Source organism: Bos taurus, chromosome 9 (genome assembly GCF_002263795.3).
Source record: "Bos taurus isolate L1 Dominette 01449 registration number 42190680 breed Hereford chromosome 9, ARS-UCD2.0, whole genome shotgun sequence".
Classification (NCBI taxonomy): domain Eukaryota; kingdom Metazoa; phylum Chordata; class Mammalia; order Artiodactyla; family Bovidae; genus Bos; species Bos taurus.
In genome coordinates this window covers 81,762,863-81,781,347 of record NC_037336.1, presented here as the reverse complement: position 1 = coordinate 81,781,347, position 18,485 = coordinate 81,762,863, and the positions used below count along the sequence as shown (strand labels likewise).

General features: G+C 41.2%; 1 protein-coding gene across 10 annotated transcripts in view; it reads right to left on the bottom strand.

Moving 5' to 3' along the window:
- Window positions 1–18,485, bottom strand: part of UTRN (utrophin) — a 556,684-nt gene that overhangs the window by 426,990 nt on the left and 111,209 nt on the right. The window lies entirely within an intron of this gene.

The following is an 18,485-nucleotide window of genomic DNA, read 5'->3' as shown; positions in this document are numbered from 1 at the left end:
GCCTGTTACTCCAGGTGTTTCTCGGAGAAGGCAATGGCAGCCCACTCCAGTACTCCTGCCTGGAAAATCCCATGGACCGAGGAGCCTGGTAGGCTGCAGTCCATTGGGTTGCTAAGAGTTGGACACGACTGAGCGACTTCACTTTTACTTTTCACTTTCATGCATTGGAGAAGGAAATGGCAACCCACTCCAGTGTTCTTGCCTGGAGAATCCCAGGGACAGCGGAGCCTGGTGGGCTGCCGTCTATGGGGTTGCACAGAGTCGGACACGACTGAAGTGACTTAGCAGCCAGGTGTTTCTTGACTTCCTACTTTTGCATTCCAGTCCCATATAATGAAAAGGACATCTTTTTTGGGTGTTAGTTCTAAAAGGTCTTGTATGTCTTCATAGAACCATTCAACTTCAGCTTCTTCAGGATTACTGGTTGAGACATAGGCTTGGATTACCATGATATTGAATGGTTTGCCTTGGAAACAAACAGAGATCATTCTGTCATTTTTGAGATTACACCCAAGTACTGCATTTCGGACTCTTTTGTTGACCACGATGGCTACTCCATTTCTTCTAAGGGATTCCTACCCACAGTAGTAGATATAATGGTCCCATCACTTCATGGGAAATAGATGGGGAAACAGTGGAAACGGTGTCAGACTTTATTTTGGGGGGCTCCAAAATCACTGCAGATGGTGACTGCAGCCATGAAATTAAAAGACGCTTACTCCTTGGAAGGAAAGTTATGACCAACCTAGACAGCATATTCAAAAGCAGAGACATTACTTTGCCAACAAAGGTCCGTGTAGTCAAGGCTATGGTTTTTCCAGTGGTCATGTATGGATGTGAGAGTTGGACTGTGAAGAAAGCTGAGCACCAAAGAATTGATGCTTTTGAACTGTGGTGCTGGAGAAGACTCTTGAGAGTCCCTTGGACTGCAAGGAGATTCAACCAGTCCATCCTAAAGGAAACCAGTCCTGGGTATTCACTGAAAGGACTGATGCTGAGGCTGAAACTCCAACACTTTGGCCACCTCATGTGAAGAGTTGACTCATTGGAAAAGACCCTGATGCTGGGAGGGATTGGAGGATTGGGGGCATGAGGAGAGGGGGACGACAGAGGATGAGATGGCTGGATGGCATCACCAACTCAATGGACATGAGTTTGGGTGAACTCCGGGAGTTGGCGATGGACAGGGAGGCCTGGCATGCTGCGATTCATGAGGTCGCAAAGAGTCGGACATGACTGAGCGACTGAACTGAACTGAAATACTACAATATTATATGATCCGTGGTTGGTTGAATTCACTGATATGGAACTGGGACAGGAGAGAGCTAATTAAATTATTTGTGGGCTTTCAATTCTGCAGCATCAGCACCTATAATACCCCATGCTGTTCAAGAGTCCAATGTATTCCTGAGAAGGAAGAGGTGTTAAAAATATAAATGAGCATAGAGCACCTGGGTACAGAGACCAAAGAAGACAGCGTATTCTTATTCCAGCTCTACACTTTACATTCACAGTATAACCGTGGCTTTCGCTATTTCCATTAATGGAAGCAGGTCATGTCGTCATCAATTTCAGCTCTCCAGTTTCATCTCTGGTGCTTGGTCTGTGCTTGGTCTGTATTTCTAGCTACTAACTTCTGAATGATTAGGATATTTTTGGCTCTGTATCTAAACTCAGTATGAGTCCTGTATTTTAAATGACAAAACTTACATAATTTCTAAACTCTTTGTTTCTGATGTTGTTAGTTGCTCAGTCGTGTTCAACTCTGCAACCCCATGGACTGTAGCCTACTAGGCTCCTCTGTGTATGGGATTTTCCAGGCAAGAATACTGGAGTGGGTTGCCATTTCCCACTCTTGGGGATCTTCCCAACTGAGGGATCAAAGCTGGGTCTCCTGCACTGAAGGCAGATTCTTTACCATCAAGCCACCAGAGAAGCATGAAGTTCCCCTGATGAATATATCCTATTGTCTAATGCCAGAAAATCCAAATTCATTCACAGATAGACCTTGTCTCTGTGTGACATCATAATTGTATGCAACAGGACAATTACTCATGGAAAATCTCAATATGACCATTAACTAAGTAGTGAACCTAAATCACCAACTTAACTGTCTTCTAAATCACAGGTTATTATAAAAATCAAAAAATTAACATTAGGTGAAAAAGTTATAAAGCACAATATAATAAGTGTTTCATAATTATGTTGAATCAAATTATTCTCTTCCAACATGAAATCTCCAGAGATTAAGTCTTAGTTCTTATCAGTAATAAAGATATTTTATAATGATTAATTATTGTATCTTCATTATTCTTTACTTTAAAAAACATGAAATCATATGAAACAGAATTATAGTGAGCTTGACATGGATAAGTGGGAAGGAAACCATTCTGAAGTTTCCTAAAACTTTGCATTTTCCCTTTTTTTCCTCTCCTCTTGATTTGTTACAATTTTGATTCTATATAACATATACTCAACCAATGGTTTTTATCAGGTGGCTTTTCCATAGTTCACATATTCTAAATGAAGGGAAGTATGGTAAAGTCTTCACCGAAGACTTCACAGAATCAGTAAAGAATAAACTATCATTTATTTATATCTGAAACAAGGCTGCTTTTTTATTTCCAGCTACCATTGCGTTAGCAGCAATGATGTCAGAAACATATGGATGATCTCCATCTATCACATAATAAACAGATTTGCGTGATGCAGGAGACCAGATCCAGAGGCAATGCCTTGAGGCAGAGCAGGAAAGATTCCTGCACATTAAAGACTTCTTGGGACGGTTCCATGTTTCCAATGCAGAGGTATGGGTTAGCTCCCGGGCAAAGAAACCAGGATCCCACATGCCTCGAGGTGTGGCCAAAAATTTAAAAAAATTTTAAAGACTCCTTACCTGCTGTCAATAAAAGCAAAGAGCAGAAATGGCCCCAGTCATCTGCTACCCCTACCTTCCTCCTCTCAAAACCCATCCAAGTACACTTGAGCAAAGTAGCCACCAAATACCCAGATTCCCTTTCAGGAAGAGGTGAACAACTTTGGTCTTAGAGCAAAGAGACAAGAAATCAGGTAAAATTCATGGAAAAAACAAATAGGGATATCCCAGCACAGAAAGGATCTTAAGAATACGGAGGACATAGGCAGCTAAATAATGTCTGGGCAGCATTTGTGATTGTTGCTGTTTAGTCGATAAGTCATGTCAGACTCTTTGCAACCCCATGGACTGTAGCCCACCAGGCTCCTCTGTCCATAGGATTTCCCGGGCAAGAATACTGAAGTGGGTTGCCATTTCCTTCTCCAGGGGATTTTCCCAACCCAGGGATCGAATGCACATCTCCTATATTAATAGGTAGATTCTTTACCACTGAGCCACCAGGAAAGCCCCTGGGTGGCATTTATCCATTCTCAAATCCACTACATTATCCATTTTCCAAAAAAGAAATAAAGTAACACAGACCAGCATAGAATAAAATATAGTACATATATTAGTCAAGGACTTCCCTGGTAATCCAGGGGTTAAGAATCCACCCTCCAATGCAGGATTCCATGTTCATTCTAACTTGCTGCTCAATCTCTGGTCAGCAAACTAAGATCCCACATGCCACAGAGCAACTAAGCCCTCGCACCGCAACTAGAGAAAGTCCACAGGCCACAGTGAAGAGCCTGTGTGCCGCAACAAACAGCCAGTGCAGCCCAAAAACAGAATAAACACATAAATTGAAAAATACATAAATAAAAGTATTAGTCCATATTACAAACAATTATGAATGTCCATTCAGAACCTAATTGTAGACCAGCCTCTTACCAGCCATGTAACTTTGGAAAAGTGGCCTTTCTACATCTACTGACTCATCTGATGATGACAGAGATTCAATTAATGTTTGGAATTATCATTCATATCAGAAGCATAACCTTCATGCTTTCTACTGTCATAAAAGTGCCATAAAATGTCAACAACAGCTGAAAGAAAGGGTAAAACAAATAAGCACTTCATCTCAGGCAGGCATGTAAAAGCAAACTCGGAACTTGGGTATACGTTAGTATCACTTCACAGAGAAAGATCTTCCAAGTCCCAAATTCACCAATTCAACGACCTGTATGGATGCATTCCATTCAAAGACAATGAACATGATTCTACAAGAGCACACCCGCACTTTACGTATGCACCATGAGACAAGCATAACAGCAGCAAACGCAGTAGATTCTTCCTTAAGCTCCAGTGCTGCTCAGTGGTTAAAGCAGGAGGCATTCATCAAGAGGCAGTGTTCATTTTCCTGCATCAGACACCCTTTTTCTCTCTCTCGTCCAGCTCATTCATTTGTTCACTGAGCAACAAATCTTCAGAAAAACTCCTTGTGAAGCATTCTCTTGAAACAAAGGTAACTGAGACATAGTTCTGTCCTTCTAAAAGTTAATCACTCATACAAGGTAAATCAATGCCTTTATATTTTTAAAAAACCAAAACAAATCCAACAGTAACAACTCAACTGCTTTATTCATTTTCCAAATTTCAGGAAAATACTGATGGCAATCCTTACGAAATATGCTTTGTGCTGTGTCCCTATTCTCCTAACTCCCCCACCCCACTCCCAATGATGACATGGTCATTGTGACTTCCACCTGGTACCTTCAGAAGCACCACATACACCTGCAGGAAGGAAAATACAGCCCATGGATCTCCTCAGTGGAGATTTTTCCCCTTAAACTAGGTTTCATTGCAATATAGATTACACTAAGCTCAGGAGACCCTGGTTCAATTCCTGAGTCGGGAAGATCCCCTGGAGAAGGGATAGGCTACCCACTCCAGTATTCTTGGGCTTCCCTTGTGGATCAGCTGGTAAAGAATCACCTGCAATGCAGGAAACCTGGGTTCGATCCCTGGGTTGGAAAGATCCCCTGGAGAAGGGAAAGGCTACCGATTCCTGTATTCTGGTCTGGAGAATTCCATGGACTGTATAGTCCATGGGGTCACAAAGAGTCAAGAGTCCAGCAGGACTGAGCGACTTTCACTTTCATGAAAAGACACTTAACATCCATCAGAGAGAGGCAAATTAAAATCACAATGAGAAACTTACCTCACATCTAAAATAGCTAATTTAAAAAGCAGCCACAACAGAAAATAACAAGATTGGAGAGAAATAACAAGTGCTGGGGAGCAAGTGAAAATACTGGAACCCTGGACTTTGCTGGCAACAGTGTAAGATGACACAGCCACTGCGGAACACTGCTCCGTCATTCCTCAGGATGTTAAAGTACCAGACAACCCGAAGGCAGGAAGGGACCAGGGCTCCTACAAATTCAAAACTGTGATCCAGAACTTACATGTAAAACACACATTCACACTCCCCACACCCATGGCCAATCACTACAAAATGGTGCATATTCCTGAAAAAATACAATTCAGGAATGTCCCACACACAGATAGAAAGAACCATGACCCCTTTCCACCTACCAACTAGTAGAGTTACACCTGTAGGTATGGTGATTCAGTGCTTTGCGTCTTACGACAGAGGGTAGAAAATGTCTTTTGTAAAGCTTTAGATAGTATTTCATTTAGTCTTTGCTGGCCAGGAGGCCCCTACAGAAACTTCTCAAGCCTGTTGTCATGATGTAAAAGCACCACAAGCAGTATATACACAGATAAGCCAAAGAGAACGGTGACTGTGTTTCAACAAACTTGATCTGTGAACACTGAAATCTGAATTTCATATACTGTCCATGCATCATGAGATCTTTTTTTGATTTTGCTTTCATGCGAAGAGTTGACTCATTGGAAAAGACTCTGATGCTGGGAGGGATTGGGGGCAGGAGGAGAAGGGGATGACAGAGGATGACATGGCTGGATGGCATCACTGACTCAATGGACTTGAGTCTCAGTGAACTCCAGGAGTTGGTGATGGACAGGGAGGCCTGGCGTGCTGCGATTCATGGGTCGAAAAGAGTCAGACACGACTGAGCGACTGATCTGATCTGAAAAATGTAAAAACCAGTCTTAGCTCATGAGCCATACAAAAACTGACAGTGGAAACATGAAAAGTTTAGACATAATAATAGGATGACTTACTATGTATCGGTTATGTTCTAAGAGATCAATACAGATTTAAATGCAGTCTTTGTTTCTTTAAATAGAACTATAAGGTAAGAAAACTGAGACACAGACGTGACACGGCAGGTGAGAGGCAGAACCAGACAATGATACCACAGGTCTGACTCCAAACCCAGGTTCTCAAAGTCCACACTGAATTGCAAATAAAATTACGAGAGCACGGGGTCCTGACATATAGGGAAGAACAGTTAATCAGAGGTGAGGTGGGAGGAGAAAAGGATGGGGTATATTAATTTAATGACTTCCCAAAGACAGCAAACAAGATACATGCCACAAGTAAATGAACTAAGAATGAAAATTCTGTTTCAAGTTCATGGCTTTAAAGCACCTCTGGTACTCTCAAATCACAGGCTCTAAACATGGGATCCACCCTCGGAAACAGCTGGAAATGTCAGAAGTCATTGCTGAATAAAAATAAAAGTTGATTCAGCCCGACAGTTAAACTCTTGTTTAGATTTTTAATTCTCTGCCGAGGCTTATCTGCAGAAGCTTCTCTGACAGAGAGAATACAGTTTAATAATTCAATTGGACAAATATTTGGTGAATAACTCCTTTGTGCCTGGCCCTGCAGAAATGCCAAACTCAAGTCACCCTCCCCATTTACAAGTGAGGGTTTCCATAGTTTTTCAATAAACACAAAATAGTACAAATGAATAATCCTGAATTTGAAAGACAAATAAGACTTGAGCAGCATTTAGCATTTTTTGTTGTTTAGTCACTAAGTTGTATCTGAATATTCTGCAATCCCATGGTCTGTACCCCGCCAGGCTCCTCTGTCCCTGGGTTTCCCACGCAAGAATACTGGAGTAGGTTGCCATTTCCTTCTCCAGGGAACCACCCCAACCCAGGAATTGAACCCAAGTCTCTTGTGTCTCCTGCATTGACAGGCAGATTCTTTACCACTGAGCCACCTGGGAAGCCCCCATAGATATGGCATCAGTTCAGTTCAGTCGCTCAGTCATGTCCGACTCTTTGCGACCCCATGAACCGCAGCACGCCAGGCCTCCCTGTCCATCACCAACTCCCGGAGTTCACTCAGACTCACGTCCATCGAGTGGGTGATGCCATCCAGCCATCTCATCCTCTGTCATCCCCTTCTCCTCTTGCCCCCAATCCCTCCCAGCATCAGAGTCTTTTCCAATGAGTCGGCTCTTCTCATGAGGTGGCCAAAGCACTGGAGTTTCAGCTTCAGCATCGTCCCATACACACACACATATACACACTCTCACACATACACATATATAGTGTATATGTGCTGTGCTCAGTCGCTCAGTCATGTCTGACTCTTTGCAACCCCATGGACACAGCCCACCAGGCTCTTCTGTCCATGGGGTTATTCCAGTCAAGAATACTGGAACGGGGTGCCATTTCCTACTCTAGAGGATCCTCCCAACTCAGGGATCGAACCTGAGTCTCTCGTGTCTCCTGCATCAGCAGGTAGATTCTTTACCACTAGAGCCACCTGGGAAGCCCATATAGTGTACATGCCATCATATTTTTTGCATTCTTCTCAGGTCAGTCTGATGCCCCAATCAATTTTAAAATGATGCTCCAGCATCTGATAACATATTGTAAGTTTTATAGTCTCTCTCTCTCTTTTCTTTTGAGTGATTTTTTTGCAAGGAGTTATTTTAAAAACTCAAAAGAAGTGAAAGATTTGCTTTAATACTTCTTTTAATATTTTAAAAAAGAATCCTTAATTTATGAATCCCAAATCTCAACACTAATAAAAATGTACCTCTTGTAATTCTTTTTTTCCTTAAAAATCAATAATGTATCAGTGAGCACTATGTACAATGTCATTTTGGTTAATTATGTGTATGTGTAAAAGGATTTCTTTTAAGTATTTTACAACAAAAATGTACTTTTTCTCTTGATGGCAGAATTAAAAGTGGTTTTAAAATGTCTCTTTGGATTTACTCTACCATCTAATTTTTGTAATGTGTACTAACATATAAAATAAATATACACTTTAAAAAGTGAGGTGAAGTGAAAGTCACTCAGCCGTGTCCAACTCTTTGTGACTCCATAGACTACACAGTCCATGGAATTCTCCAGGCCAGAATACTGCAGTGGGTAGCCTTTCCCCTCTCCAGGAGATCTTCCCAACCCAGGGATTGAAATCAGGTCTCCCACATTGCAGGTGGATTCTTTACCAGCTAAGCTACCAGGGAAGCCCAAATCATTTTAAAAATGGTATCAAAGGAGCTTCTCTGGTGGCTTAGATGGGTAAAGCGTCTGCCTGCAATGTGGGAGACCCAGGTTCAATTCCAGGGTTTGGAAGATCCCCTGGAGAAAGGAACAGCAACCTACTCCAGTACTCTTGCCTGGAAAATCCCATGGACGGAGGAGCCTGGTAGGCTATAGTCCATGGGGTTGCAAAGAGTCAGACACAACTGAGCGACTTCACTTCATCAAAGGTCCGTCTAGTCAAAGCTATGGTTTTTCCAGTAGTCATATATGGATGTGAGAGTTGGACTGTAAAGAAAGCTGAGTGCCAAAGAACTGATGCTTTTGAACTGTGGTGTTGGAGAATCCTCTTGAGAGTCCCGTGGACTGCAAGGAGATCCAACCAGTCCATCCTAAAGGAAATCAGTCCTGAATATTTATTAGAAGGACTGATGCTGAAGCTGAAGCTCCAATACTTCAGCCACCTGATGTGAAAAACTGACTCATTGGAAAAAACTCTGATGCTGGGAAAGATTGAAGGCAGGAGGAGAAGAGGGTGACAGAGAATGAGATGGTTGGATGGCATCACTGACTCAATGACATAAGTTGGAGCAAACTTCAGGAGATAGTGAAGAACAGGAAAGCCTGGCGTGCCTGAGTCCATGAGATCGCAAAGAGTTGGACACAACTGAGCAACTGAACTGACTGAACTGATCTCTAGTAAAAATTAAGCAAACTGATGAAATTAGGTTCATAATAATTATAAAGCATACAGCTTAATGGGTGAAATGAAGAATGCATAATCTTCAGTGCCTACTTTATGATTCAGTCCCGTGGCGAAAGAGTGAAAGCTGTACTGCTTTCAACTGAAAAGCAAAACAAGAGCAATAAAATGCCAAGGAGGTCAGTAAGCACCTTGACAAAGGAAAACCGGCAAAACACGCCACAGTCACTTGAAGAATGAGTGAGTGCGTGGCTCTCGGCCAGTCTCTTTAGGAATTCGTGGTGGTCTGCACAAGTCCTTATGCGCTGGACAAGATTCCATTTAGAAGCTTGTTTGGAAGAAGGGAGGGCAAGAGGAAAAGGAAGGAGAGAGATTCTGGAGAAGCAGATGGCTCAGGCAATCCAACTCACGTCACAGTAGCTACACAGCAGTGACAATTGCTGTGTTCACAAAGGAGTCAAAGTAATGAAGGTGCATTTGCCTTAGAAATTATAGAATACCCCAGAGGGAGGGTATGGGCAGGGAGGGAGGAGGGTTCAGGATGGGGAACACAGGTATACCTGTGGCGGATTCATTTCGATATTTGGCAAAACTAATACAATATTGTAAAGTTTAAAAATAAAATAAAATTTTAAAAAAATTATAGAATACCATAAAATACAAGTTAAATCCAATAATATCTTTCAGAAAATCAAAAGTAATACAGAGAGAAGTAAGTCAGAAAGAGAAAAACAAATGCCATATATTAGCGCATACATATGGGATCTAGAAAAATGGTACAGATGAAATCATTGTGCAGGGCAGGAATAGAGACACAGACACAGAGAACAAACATGTGGACACAAGCAGGACAAGGGGGACAGGACGAACTGGGAGACTGGGATCGACATACATACACTACCATGAGCAAAATAGACAGCTAGGGAGACGCTGCCGTACAGCACAGGGAACTCAGCTGGGTGATGACCTAGATGGGTGGGATGCAGGGTGAGGAGGTCCAAAAGGGAGGGGACATAGCCATACATATAGCAGGTTCACTTTTTGGCACAGCAGAAACTAACACAACAGTGTACGGCAATTACACTCCAATAAAAATTACTTAATTATTTTAAAAGGTCATACACTATGTAACAAGAAGTGCCTCAGAAGGTAAAGAACCTGCCTTCAATGCAGGAGACCAGGGTTTGATCCCTGTGTCAGGAAGATCCTCTGGAGAAGGCAACGGCTACCCAATCCAGGATTCTTGCCTGGAGAATCCCATGGACAGAGAAGCATGGCGGTCCACAGTTCATGGATAGGACCGTGCAACTAACACTTTTGGTAAAAACAAAAGTAACTGAGAAATACTGAGAAAACTGGGATGATAAGGAACACAATCCTAAAAGAAATCAATCCTGAACATTCACTGGAAGGACTGATGCTGAAGCTGAAGTTCCAATACTTTGGCCACCTGATGTGAAGAGCCGACTCACTGGAAAAGACCTGATGCTGGGAAAGATTGAGGGCAGGAGGAGAAGGGGACAACAGAGGATGAGATGGTTGGATGGCATCACTGACTCAATGGACCTGAGTTTGAGCAAACTCCAGGAGATGGTGAAGGACAGGGAAGCCTGGCATGCTGCAGTCCATGGGGTCACAAAGAGTCAGACATGACTGAGCCACCGAACAACAAAAGGCTCCCACACCCAGCAGCCAGGGGCAAGGCTACTTGCACGCTCCATGAACAAATAACCAGGTGAGGTCTGTTGAACCAATAAACAATACAGCTCATTCCATATATGCTCAACTAGCAAATCAGTGGAAATGGCTGCAGAATCCAGTGCCTTAACAGACAGGCTTCCATGGGAAAGGGCAAGGCATCAGTTAGGGCATTGATAGTGGTAATGTAAAGGTAAAGAAAAGATTTCTTCTGTTTAATAAAGGAGAGGCAGTCACCCTGCCCCTTCCTTCTCCTTAGGGTCTCTCCTTAAAGGCATAACAGGCCTAATTTTGGGGCCAGGAATTTGATAAATCCATCCTCAATTTTCCAGTGCAAAATAACAAAGACTTCAAAATTATCTCAGAAGTCTCTCAGGAGATTGACAGGAGACCAGCACAAGGAGCATCCGTTTGTCTTTCCAGGAGAAACACACTCACTGGTCTTTGTTCTACTTTATTGTATGTTTGTATGAAATTTTGTCCAGATTTCTGGTCTTTTACCAACGGTCTGTGTGCACCTTATCTGACACAAACATTCAATAATAAATCGTGTTTTCTCTGTATTCTATGTTGAATAGAGATCTTGTAGTTGCCAGGATTTTTTTTATTTCCCCAACAAATTATAAAAATAAAAATAGCAGTGTCTGCTCCCCCTACTTCCCACCCAGTCTGACTCCCACCAGGACTGGTCATAGTTGAAGAGTGGCTACCAGTAGCCATTGGAGCCAAAAGCTTCCTAGGGCAAGTACAGTTGAAAACGGTTCCTAGATCTCATAGCCCTCTTTAACAGAAAGAGCTTCTTTTCCCCCCAAAACCACCATCTCTTTAAGAATCCTCTCTTTATAACTCACTGGCCCACAATGTCTTAGGTCTATACATCCATGTGCCAATCAGAGCCCATTTCTGAAGGTGGAGATGGTGGGGTCACATGGCTGAATGCAAAAGCACAAGGTAGGTGGCTCTGCTCTCCTCTCTCTAGGTGAAGGCTGAAAAGCCATTTCCTATCAGCAGATCAATCCCAAAATTGATTATCAATGACAAAGGCTTAGCATATACGACCAAATTTCCAAACTTGTTTACCGATTACAAATACTAAAGTTCAGTCGCTAAGTCATGTCCAGTTCTTTGCAGTGCCATGGACTGTAGCACACCAGGCTCTTCTGTCATCCAGTCATCCACCATCTCCCAGAGTTTGCTCAAATTCATGTCCATTGAATCAGTGATGCTTTATTTAACCGTCTCATCCTCTGCTGCCCACTTCTTCTTTGGCCTTCAGTCTTTCCCAGCATTAGGATCTTTTCCTATGAGTCGGTTCTTCGCATCTGGTGGCCAAAGTACTGGAGCTTCAGCTTCAGCAATTGTCCTTCCAATGAATATTCAGGGTTGGTTTCCTTTCGAATTGGCTGGTTTGATCTCCTTGCCGTCCAAGGGACTCTGAAGAGTCTTCTCCAGCACAACAATTAAAAGTTTCAATACTAATAAGCTCAATCAAAATTATTTATTAAATCCTCAATATGTATGAACACAGCATGTTAAATAATGTTTAATATATATATTTTAACTTAACCACAGTAACTAAGTGAAGGTCATGTTTGCAAGTATGTTTGGAACCAAACCAATCAAACTGCATGAAAACAACAACAACAAAAACCAAATATTTACATAATATAGCTAAAACATGTCAGGAAGCCGTTCAGGAATATGAAATGCACTGTACTGTTTGCTTTATGGGTACTGGTGAATAGACATAAATTGAAACTTAAGGAACCACGTGAATGTTTGCAGCCCCCTAAAATAATTAGTTGGCCACCGTACACATATTCATGAAAATAAGTCAATAGTAAACTCAGTGTGTAACTCCAACTCAAATCTCTACTACAGATGTTATTTATGGTCAAACAAGGAAGCCTGTACAGTCTCCCTCATAACACTAAGAAGGGGACTAAGCACATACAGGCAGCTTTTGTTGCAGTCTCCTACACATCCTTTCCCACTCCTATTTTTGTGACCCTCCACATCCAGTGTGAACAGAGTTGCAAACAACAGGACTCTGAAAGCAATGTCCCACTGTCTCTAAATGGAACATACTGGGAAAGCTCTTCACATTGAAATGGTTTTAAAATGCTTCACAGATTTCCTTTCTGATGTTCTACACATCTGAAGTTCAAGTTTGGAACAGTAACGAAATGAAAACTTGACTCATCTTTGTCTTCGAAAAAGGAAAAGCAGAAATCTGCCCAAACTGAAGTTCAGCATTTTTAAGTGGGCCTATTCTCTACCTAACCTTTATTCTTTAAACTTCTTTTGAGAACTGCCTCACCAAACTGATAAAAGAGCTTCTACAATTTGTACATCTCTGCTCTGACAGATGAGCAGTTCTGAAAGTCAGCCAAAGAAAATGCAGGCTTAAAGTCAGAACAAATTTCCAAACACTGAAAGAGTGAGGCCTTCGCTGCCTCCCTTGGGAGAAGAATCCGCTAATAAACGAGGCTCTTAAAATCAGACTGAACAAAACACTCAAACTTCACCCACCAGACCATGGAATAAAGTGGGCTTAATGAGCCAATGCCTTTTTCCATTTCTGCTTTAAAATATATGTACAGCACAGATCAGGGGTACCACAAATTGGAAGGGTCCCTGATAGAGTTTTAATTTAGCATTCCTAGGTAATTATAATCTCCTATAAAGTTTCACAATAATGCCTCAATATTTCTTAGCAATATGAGGCAAGTACATGTGCTCCAGTGTGTTTTATAGCTAAAGGAATAAAAACCAAGTGACCTGGCAAAAAAAAAAAAAAAAAGCTGGCTAATAATTTGCCCGAGGTCATAAATAAATGACCAGGAATAAGTGTTTAATTTCCAAATTCTCAACTCCTCTAGATAATCATTTTTTCCCATGCTTTCCATAACTTCTCAAACCCAACACTCCTAAATTATTCTACACTGTGTGACTTCTCAGGATAACCAGACTCCAAAGTGGCATGGATTCTGTGATATACTAACAAGGACTTGCAGCAAAAAGAATATATATGTATAGTAAATGCTATCTTAGCTATGAAAGTGTTACACAGTATTCTCAAACTCTTAACCAAACCCCTTATAGAGGAATGAATTGAGCAGATTATAAGTTTTAAAGTTCATTTTTCATCATTTTGCACTCAGTAGGTACATCCTATTTGAAGAAGCCTCTCCCATAAATAAGAGAACCATACGTATTAAATCCAAATAATGATTTAACAATCTTTCCAGCACATCTCCAAGACACCAGGTGAATGTGGAAACTTTGCACAGTTGGATTTGTTTTTGTGGATAAATGCAGCAAAAGCCCTAATGTTTGTTTCCATGAAATAAAGCAATTTATGCCATTCTGCGCTCAATTCCACACTCTACTCCATCTATTTCCGAGACAACAACTTTCACCTGGTTTTTGGACATACATACTGTTAGGCATTTAAATGTATGTTTCTGTCACTGCCATCCATTTATTTATTAAGCCTACAGACACTCATTGAATGCCTATTAAATGCTAGAGGTTGTCCAGTTAATAAAATAGACAATCCCTGCACCCATGGAACATACCACCGTCTAGAAAAGGGAAGACAAGTATTTTGAGATGCAATTAGTTAAAGACAATTATGGTAAGTGCTTCAAAGGTTAACACTTTAGCATACAGAACATATCTGCCTGAGTCTGGGAGCTCAGAAAAAGTGTCCTTGGGAAAGTGACATTTAAGCTCAGGCAAGAAAAAGGAGTAGGAGCTGCCTAAAAAAGGATGGAGGAAAAAGAATGTGCTAAAGCCATGAGAAGGTCCATTGCAGAGGCCAGAGTATAATGAGCTAGAGTAAAGTGAAATTAGAGTAGATTGGAGGGGCAACTTCTTAGGCTCTTAAAAGCCAAATAAGAACAAATAGACATTGAAAGATTTTACTGAAGAGAAAGAGGTATTTAGGCTTACACTTTAAGATACACTCCAGCTATTCTGTAGAAAATAGAAGGAAGGAGATGGATAAGGCGAACCATGGAAAGGAAGACCTAGTGGTAGATTATGATAATGGCCCACATATTCAGGGATAAATTTCCCAAATAGTAAAGTCATGACTCTCAAACAAATGTATTATTAAAGTACATTAAAGGCTTTAACTCATTAAGCAATCAGGAAACCAGTAAGGTATTACAACTGGTTCAAAGAAAAATTTTTTAAACCACATGTTAAATGCAATAAAGGAAAGTTGAAATAAATTGACAACAGATGCAAAACCTAGTCTACCCAAGGGGAAATAATGAATTGCATTCCAGCCACTCTGCATTTTTATGGATAAGAATCATTTCCATTACTATCCGTTTTCCACAACTCACTGAGTTGTACAGTAGCTCAAAGATGATGGAAGGCAGATACAGCCTATGGCTGAGCTGACAGGATTCCCACAGATTTTCTGCCCATCATAAAGGCTTTTAATTATTCTTAACTCAAATAAAAATGATTTGGCAAAAGGGGGTGTCAGTGTCAGGAAAGATGGAGAAAAATGGACAATGTTGAATGTATATGGTACTAGAATCAACAAGATTTGGCATTTGAGACTTTGGTTGGCAGGGGGGATGCTCAAGGAGATGTCCAAGGAAGGAATTTAAAACAAATTCCTAAATGGCAGAAGAGGCCATAAGGGTCTACTTGGATTTCTTAGCACAAGGACAGTACTGCTCTGTAGAGAGACTCACATTGCACGGAAAAAGTAGACTCGATCAATAATTACATTTTAAAGTCCACCACAACATACCAAAGGACATGGATAAAAAAGAAATGAAATAAAATCCGTTCCCTTCAATAGTACTTTATTTTCTCTTGCTAACCTCTGGAAAGAGGAGAGTGAAAAAGTTGGCTTAAAGCTCAACATTCAGAAAACGAAGATCATCATGGCATCCAGTCCCATCACTTCATAGGAAATAGATGGGGAAACAGTGGAAACAGTGTCAGACTTTATTTTGGGGGGCTCCAAAATCACTGCAGATGGTGATTGCAGCCATGAAATTAAAAGATGCTTACTCCTTGGAAGGAAAGTTATGACCAACCTAGATGACATATTCAAAAGCAGAGATATTACTTTGCCAACAAAGGTCCGTCTAGTCAAGGCTATGGTTTTTCCAGTGGTCATGTATGGATGTGAGAGTTGGATTGTGAAGAAAGCTGAGTGCCGAAAAATTGATGCCTTTGAATTGTGGTCATGGAGAAGACTCTTGAGAGTCCCTTGGACTGCAAGGAGATCCAACCGGTCCATTCTAAGGGATATCAGTCCTGGGTGTTCTTTGGAAGGAATGATGTTGAAGCTGAAACTCCAGTACTTTGGCCACCTCATGCGAGGAGTTGACTCATTGGAAAAGACTGTGATGCTGGGAGGGATTGGGGGCAGGAGGAGAAGGGGACGACAGAGGATGAGATGGCTGGATGCCATCACTGACTCGATGGATGTGAGTCTGAGTGAACTCCGGGAGTTGGTGATGGACAGGGAGGCCAGGCGTGCTGCAGTTCATGAGGCCGCAAAGAGTCGGACACGACTGAGAGACTGAACTGAACTGAACTGAACCTCTGGATTACCTAGTGACACCAGGCCCAAATACAACCTGATCCCAAACTCAGCAAGAATCTGTGGGGAGTGTATGGAAATCTTCCAGTTCAGAAGTTCCCTTTTCTGATCATCAGCGTGGAAGCAGCCCGACTTACAGAGTCAAAACAACGAGAAGAGAGGAAACAATGTGCTTGGAATTTAGTGTGACAGTTATGAGCTCTCCTCTTTATATCCAAATAATCATAAATCCTTTGATAACTGTGTTCTAGGCTCCTCCAGATTTCCTTCTAGACTTTGATTTCTTACCAGAAGTAATCAGAAAGGAAATGTTTCCAGGGGCAGCTCTACTTTGATATTTTTTTCTCCAAACAACCTTTTAATAGTAGCCATAATAAAAAATTTAAAAAAAAAACAACTGTTCTTAAAAAAAAAAAAACCTAATAGTGGTCTTAACAAAAGTTGTTCTTGAAAACAACAACAAGCTTTTAGCTTCCATGTCAGTCTACATAACTGGACCTTTTACTATAACTGATAATGTTACTTAATCATTTCATTGTCTTGCTAATAATTACAAGCTTCCTGGGGCAAAGAATTTACAAGGGACTTAAAGCCCATTATAAATGTATACATTTAAATATCAAATTCACTAAACAAGCTATTCCAGTACTACCGGACTCTGTGTTCAGATCTTTTTAAAGACATCATTGCTGTGCTGTGCTTAGTTGCTCAGTCGTATCCAACTCTTTGCAACCCCATGGACTGTAGCCCACCAGGTTCCTCTGTCCATGGGATTCTCCAGGCAAGCATACTGGAGTGGGTTGCCATGCCCTCCTCCAGGGGATCTTCCTGACTCAGGGATCAAACCCAGGTCTCCAGCATTACAGGAGGATTCTTTACCATCTAAGCCACCAGGGACACCCAAAGATATCAATGACCCACAATAAATACTGAGTTACTTCTTGAAAGAATTCGGTGGGGTGTATGACCCACATGATCAGTAAATACTGAGAACCATCCAGTGAAGAAGTCCCAGGACAATAACAGAAGTGAGGATATTTTTAAAGCTCAGAGTGAAGGAGTACTTGGGCAGCACTGGGTTCAAGGGTCTAACCTTACATGTATCAGCAATGGCTATGGACCTGGAAAGGACGTGGATCGTCCGGGTGATGCCCCAGTTCAATTATCTATCATGTGCCGTTAAGGGAGTGTCTTGTCTGGGTCAGAGTCATGGCAACAATGATAAGCTTAAACATTTTCAGTTATTCTTGCTCAACTGTCATCTCTACTCTACTTTTCCTCTTTTTGTGTCCTATGGTACTATCTAGGTCTCTCTAGTCTCACAAACAGGAACAAAGCAATTCACCTAGTTTCAAATGTTACCTAAATGCAAGCCTATCAATGCTACAAAGTTTTCAAATCAATCTTCAAAATCAGCTCTAAGGTGATTCTTCCACAATGACTCAAGCTGCTAAAAACAAGGTCTGCTTAACTTGGGCTGTCTAGAAAAGGACCATATTAACCTCAGTAATAGTCAAAATAGAGAATCTCACACAACTGAGCACTCATGAGACCCTTGGGATGAAACATCTCCTATATAGATTCTCTTCGTTCCTAAAACCATGTTGCCCAGAATCTGGTCCACTTGAAGACGATTACTTCAAAAGTTTTGAATAATGTTGAATCCAAAGCACCCAGACGTTAACTGTACCTCTTGAACAAAACAAATAAAATTTTACCAAAAATCACCTATGTCTGCTTCAGAGTAATCCTACACTCAAAACCACCAATTATGGAGTAATTCTCTTCCTTGACCCTCTATCAAAGTCAGGCAGTTTTCACATTCCTTACATTCTCAGAAGCAAGATAAAATATTCCTCAACAAAAACTTGGAAAATCTAAAAATACACTGCAATCAAACAATGAACTGTAAATAGTGGGACGTGGAACAACTTTTAAACTGCACTGCAACTCAAAGTAATATTAAAACATTCTGATTTTGCCTCAAAGAAATGCCATGTTTATTTTCCTGACCTTTGCAACATTCTCAAATGGAAAAATAAGAAATTTTAAAACTAAAAACCCCAAAACAGGGTTTCTCTGAGAAACCTTTAGTTTTTTGCATAGTCCTATAATCAAAAAATCTAAAAATTCTTCTCCCATCTCAGATTTAGAAGACAAAATTCCAACTCCAATGACCAATGAATAATTATATTAGAACTAGTTGA